Source organism: Amblyraja radiata, chromosome 9, assembly GCF_010909765.2.
Source record: "Amblyraja radiata isolate CabotCenter1 chromosome 9, sAmbRad1.1.pri, whole genome shotgun sequence".
NCBI classification, from domain to species: Eukaryota; Metazoa; Chordata; class Chondrichthyes; order Rajiformes; family Rajidae; genus Amblyraja; species Amblyraja radiata.
This window is the reverse complement of record NC_045964.1, coordinates 63,676,071-63,682,778: the sequence shown is the minus strand read 5'-3', so window position 1 is coordinate 63,682,778 and position 6,708 is coordinate 63,676,071. Positions and strand designations below refer to the sequence as shown.

At 43.7% G+C, this 6,708-nt stretch overlaps 1 pseudogene; it reads right to left on the bottom strand.

Annotated features, from left to right (window-relative positions):
• Nucleotides 1-2,172: 2,172 nt before the first annotated feature.
• LOC116976644 lies at nt 2,173-3,060 on the bottom strand (annotated as a pseudogene).
• Nucleotides 3,061-6,708: the final 3,648 nt, after the last annotated feature.

Genomic DNA, 6,708 nt, shown 5'->3' with positions numbered 1-6,708 from the left:
AGCCTCTTAAATAAGCTGCCCCAAAAAAAACAGAGGGCATAGCTTTAAGGTGAGAGGAGCAAAGTTTAAAGGAGATGAGGGGGGTGCTTTTTATACAGAGGTTGGGGAGTGAGTGCCTGGAACACACTGCCAGTGTTAACGGTTCAGTCAGATACGATTGTGACATTTAGAGGCTTTTGGAGAGGCATATGGTTATGCAAGGAATTATTGGATATGCATCGTATCCAGGTAGGTAAGATAGCATTTTGTGTCTATCTTCGGTGTAAATCAGCATCTGCAGTTCCTACCTGCACAACTTCTAGTGTTTCTTGGATGAAGATAGACACAAAATGCTGGGGTAACTCTGCGGGACAGGCAGCATCTCTGGAGGGAAGGAATGGGCGATATTTCGGGTCGAGACCCTTCTTCAGACCCTGACAACATTCCTTCAACATTCGAAACGTCACCCATTCCTTCTCTCCAGAGATGCTGCCTGTCCCACTGAGCTTCTTTTTGTCCATCTACTAGAGTGGGGACATGTCTCTCTTGCCGTGGATACCTCGCTGCTTCGGAAGGGGTCGTCAAGGTAAAATACTGGTATGAAGATGCTGGTAGATTGGGAATTAGGGGAAGGCACCAGTAAATGGGGAATTAGGGGACTTGCTTAGACTTAGTTCCTCCCACACTGTTGAGTGCATTGGGCAGCAAGCTTTCGCCATTCTGTTCGGTCAGGTGCGACGTCTTCCCCCCCTCGATAGGTTAGCGTCCAAATCCTTCGGGAATGTTCGCCTCCATGTGAGTTTTGGTCGGCATCTTTTCCTTCTTCCGTCAGGTTGCCATGTCATTGCTATCATAGGTGCACGTTCTGGTGACATTCTGAGTACATGTCCTGCAAATTTCATCCTGCGTACCTCTATGTTCTGGCTGAGAGGCTTTGTTGCAGTTTCCCGATAGATCTCCTCGTTTGTGATGTGGTCTCTGTAGCTAGTCTTCAGGATCTTCCTCAAGCAGCGTTGTTGGAATGCATCCAATTTCTTTTTCATCTTCATATTGATTTTCCATGTCTCACTGGCATAGAGGGCTGTAGGGAAGACCACGGACTGGAAGAGCTTGACTTTGAGCATCTTGGATACCCCGCCACTAGACCATATTGGCTCCATTCGTCTGAAGACTGATGCAGCTTTACCAATTTGGGAGTTGATGTCGATCTCTACATCTCCATCTACTGTGAACATGCTGCCAAGAGAGGTAAATCTTGTGGCATTTTCCACAGGTTCCCCATTGATTATCAGTTGGTCTATTGGCTGCTGGTCTCCAGTCTGCATGGTCTTAGTCTTCTGACAGCTGATTTTTAACCCAACCTTTGATGCATTCTCCTCCAGGGCAGTTGTCATCTCTTGAAGGGTGTGTCTCGACTCTGCTAGTAGTGAAATGTCATCAGCAAAATCTACGTCTGTGAGGCGTCTTCTTGTTCTCCACGGTATTCCAAAGTCAGGTTTGTTCATTGTCTTCCGCATGACATGGCCGATCGTGACAATAAACAGTAAGGGGTATAGAAGGCAACCTTGTCTTACCCCTGTGACAATGTCAAATAATTCTGTGTTTCCTGAATCAACCTTTAATTGATTCGTCAGACGGGAGTGGCAAGATCTACAATGAGCACAAACGTTGCTCAGTGCTTCTTGGGCTCCACACAGAACAAAGGAAAGTTAGCGCAATTATACATTTTTCTTAACAGTAAAGCACTCCTACCAAGTCTGAATATGGCATGACTGAAAGATTCTAGAGTCTTTCAGAATATAGGAAAAGCTGGGTCCAAATCAAGCTCAAGCTATTACTTATCTCAGAAGCGTCAGCTATATTTTTTCAATCTTGGCTTCTTTATGGCCTTGAAAGAGCACATGTTATTACGCAGGTTTCCATCTTAATGTCTTTATTAAAAAGACAACCTGTCCTCCATATTGTGCTCCATATAATTTGCAGTCATTCAGACTTGGCCCCGAGCCATTCCTTTGTTCTACTAGACCATGCTTTTTTTTAGAAAAACGACTCCATTTTGTAAACTATACTAGATTTGACAATTAGCTCTTTCATTCCCTCCTTTTCATCAAACATGATAACATTCACAGTCCTCGGTCAGGTACACACAATGGTCGCCAGCATTAGAGCAATGATTAGCAGAATGATAGAGCCCTAATGTATCACGGTATCCCAAAGTCCACCAAACCAATGGTGTGGCAACCAGTTCTCACTCTCTTCATTGACAACCATCCTGATGAAGCTTGTTTAAGGTCAATGGATCAGGTGCCATCTTGGTGGTGTAATCCTTTCAGCCCATATCGGGGTTGCGCCATAAAGTTCGCACCTATCCCAGGGTGTTGCCAGTCTCTTTGGAGAGCGTTGCACAGGTGTTCCCCCCCCCCCCCCCCCCCTCCCTCTCGACCTGTGGTGGGGTTTACCACCTTGAGCAAGACTCCAGCGTATCATTGGGTTTGGACAGCTTCTCCTCCCAGTAGGTTTGGGTGGCCTGCTTCCACATCACCGCGTAGAAGCGGCTGCTGGACTGGAAGCCAAAAACAAAGCCAGCGTGGATTGCAGTCTGTGTTGACGTAGAAGGTGCCACTGAAGTTGATGGCATTGAACTCATCACATCTGTCAGCAAGGCCAGGGTCAGAGTTGGGCATGTCTGCAGTAACTCCCTGCCCTTGTTGCGCATTACCCAGTTAGGAACGATCTGCATCGTCCCCTTTGGAACTTCCTCAGTTCAGTCTCACTGATGGCGCTGTTCTCGGGGCACATGTCATAGATATCTGGGATGCTATTGTCAAAGTCGTCCTTGGTGGTGTCTCCTCTGCTGTCACCATCGGCAACGATCTGGTCAGGGTTGGGAACAAAACGGCAATTGTCCTTCTCATCAGAAACGCCATCATTGCCATCCTCATCAATGTCCTGATTGTCATCACACTGATTACCCACCAGGTCTGAGTCATTGTCTCCCTGGACAGGGTTAGGCATAATCTCTTTCAAGAGGTCCATCAGTTTCAAAATGTTCAGCTTCTCTCTCTCTATACCCTTGGTCATATGATCAAGCTCAAAATGCTTCAAGTTTGTTGATCAAATGTGGTTTGTCTTTCCGAAGTTGTGACCAAAGGCTTTGCACTTCCTCCTGATCTGTAAAGATGTTCTTTCTTCTGTATGGATCAGCTTTACATGGCGCTGCAGGTAGCGATCAATCAGAAACACCTTGTTACATCCTGGGTGGGGGCAAGGTCTTTCACGCACCTCTTCATGCTGCTCTTTTATGTGTTTCTTAAGTCCGTCAACTCCTCTGTAAACAGCACAGCAACCCTTATACTGACATCGATACACGGTGAGGAAATCTTCCCTTTCCAAGTTTGACTTAGGTTTCCTGCCACGCTTTTGTCCAGATTGTTTCTTCATATCTTTAATATTGCACTTCTTAACTGGTAACTTACCCTTCTACTTCCAATATGGTTGAAAATACTCATCTGAAGAGCCATTCTTAACTTTTGTTTCTCTGTCATCTTCACTTGATAAATACCTTTCAGGAAGATCACTGGATTCCAGTCCATCCACAACATCATCATTTCTTATAGAACAAGATGCTTCATTGCAGTTAACTTGTTTTTTGACATTTAATGGTTGAGTTGCATCTTGTACCTGAACTTTTTCCCAAGAGCACTCTGTATATTCAGGATCTGAGCGCAAGAAGATATCCTTCTTCAATGGGGATTCCGATGTTGTCCACATCCACCGACCGTGAAGTGGCTTCACTGTATGTACAAGGCTGTAAGTCTGCTAGCACTGGGACAGGTTGATGCTTCGCAACATTATCACCCTCACCATTTTCACTCACTGTTCCATTCCGAGGTGAAAGGGTTATTGAACCATCCAGAACTTCCTCCATTGTGTCCTTATTTCTACTGGATGGGCACTGTCCCTCATTCAAAACAACACTGCGACTTGAATGCATGTCCAGGATGTAACTGTGGCCCTCTGGACACCCCTACACAGCACCGACTACTCCTCGATTCTCTGCTGTTAAGACACTCTGCACATGTGGCTGAGAACCACAGCTACTACCATGATGATGAGCCCAGGTGACCAACATCTGTAGACCCTGTGGGCTTGCAAACAAGACACCATCGTTTAACATCTGCTTAAAGTCACCGGACACAGTTAACGTTAACGGAGGTTGTGAAAGTGATTGCACTGATGATGTTTCAGTTGCTGCAACACATATTCTAGCCTTTTGTCCATCTTGTACTGAAGCTACTGGTGAAGTATTCACTTTTTGAATGAAGTTTTTCAAGATAGTCCAACACTTCTAAAACTGAGCTTGACAGTTCCTACTGATATACTGTGGCAAAGTGGAATCCTGCCTCACCACAACACCAACTAGCTCCTTCCCCTCTGTTATCAGAGTTCTGAACAGTCCTTCCAATTGCTAGGATTCTGCCTGATTCACCTCTACCCCATTGCAGACATTGGACTTTGTCTCTGGAACTGGTGTGCTATAATGCTCAGAACTATATTCTCCACACTCTTGCTCTACCTATTTTAGGTGAGCCTGGCTTGATTGCATTTATACATGTTAATCCTTTGTGTCTTGCTGACACTGAAAAAAGGTGCAAGATTCTTTAGACTCGTCATTTAGCTGTTGAATAACTATTAACTGGGTTCCTGCTTAATTAATGATTCTATACTTAGCTGACTTGATTCAATTTCAATAGGTTTGTTTTTATCTGTATTCTGAGTCAAGGGATGAACCATGAACATTCAAATTGTGAGCCTTCTCGAACAGCTTCTCACATGGGTCACAAGCAAATTCAAGTTCAGCTTCTGCATTCTGCTTGGTCATATGTTATTTCAAGGATGCTCTTTGCCTGCGCTGGAAACCACAAACTTCACACTGCAAAGGTTTTACTCCAGTATGGCACATTTGGTGAACTAACAGGTGTTTCCACTGTTTGAAAGTCTGTCCACATTCTTTTCACAAATGGCATCGTTCTTTCTCCCAAGTTGTCCATCAGCTTCCGAGCATTAATAATAATAAATAATAATAATAATATAATAAATAATAATAATAATACATTTTATTACGGACTCGAGGTCCAGACAAGGGGCAACATTACATTAAAAATGCATTGCATATTAAAAAAATATCATAAAGTACATATAAAATCTTAGTATATCACTTATAAAAGCATTATATTTAAAAAAAACACAATACACGAGTTAAAAATCCAGATTAAAAGAATGATCAATGTCCTACAACGAGACAACGATCCCAGTGTCTCCACAACTGGGATTCGTAGTGTGTAGTGCTAACCCTTATGTTTGACAAGGCCACAATAATTACATTTTTAGAGTCATTTATCCTGCAAATGAATTTATACATGTGATTTCTTAGGATAGCTTCTAAAGTACTGACTCCTGCAGCCACAAACATACTACTGGCACTACACCATCTAGGTTTCCTTAGCAGTGTTCTCATGGCATCGTTATATGCCACCTTTAGTCTCTGCAAGCTTGTCTTTCCATAGTTCGACCACAGGTGCGCAGTGTAGAGTGGTGTGCAGTATGCTCTAAATAGCGACATCTTCACCACATCTGCATACGCACCAAATTTACGCAAGAGAATATTCGCCTGTACATACAGCATGCGTCGTTGCCTATATATATCCTCATCATCTGTCATTGTTTCCCTGGTTCCACATTCCAGACTAATAGGTGATCCTGATGCCAGACCATTGTTCAGTATTTCCGAACAATCAGACGTTGGATTATCAGAGTTTTACTGTGGGAAAGGTCAGTTGGACTTAAAGGAAGTGGTTTGACTTACTATATATTGAGAACGAAATGGAATATTTCTTTTCAACCCGTGAAGTGATTTAAAAGCTGAGATCTGCCTTGTTGATTCAGCTGACTGATGTTCTAATCCCTGCTGGAGGCACTACCACAGAAACTATCTGAAACCAAACCAAGATCTTTGAACCGAAGATTATCGAGCCTTGCTCTCTCTCACTCTCTCTCTTGATCACCCTCTCTCTCTCTCTCTCTCTCTATCCCCCCTCTCTCTCCTCCACTCTCTCCCTCCTCCCTTTCCCCCTCTCTCCATCTCTCTCCCTTCCCCTCTCTTCTCCTCCCCCTTCTCACTCTCTTTCTCACTCACTCTCCCTCTCTGTCTCTCCTTTCCTCCCCTCTCTCTCTCTCTCTCTCTCTCTCGCCCTCTTTTCCTTTCTCTCTCTCCATTACAACCAGCACCGTCTAACTCATAATATTTTAAAAAGCCATTATATTATGCAGCGTAGTTCACATAATGTTTCTTTTAATTATTTTGGAAAATGTTTAATCTAGGCTAGGCTTGATTTGCATACATAATTAAAGTCTGATTGGAGTTAATGACTCCAATACAAACCGGAGAAGCCTCATTACTGGAGGCAATTTAACAAATTTGCAATTAATACCAAACTATTCTTTGCAAAATGAAAGCTGGGACCGGAATTAAAAATTGGGGTTACTTTCTTTCACTATGTCCAACAGCCAGTTCCCAGAATGGATTGGTCGGGTGGCTAGGTTAATGGACTGAGACACTGTCCAGAGGCACATGGATCTTCCTACACAGAAACATACAGAACAGTGAAAGGCCTGGATAGAGTGGATGTGGAGAGTCTAGGACTAGAGGTCATAGACTCAGAATTAAAG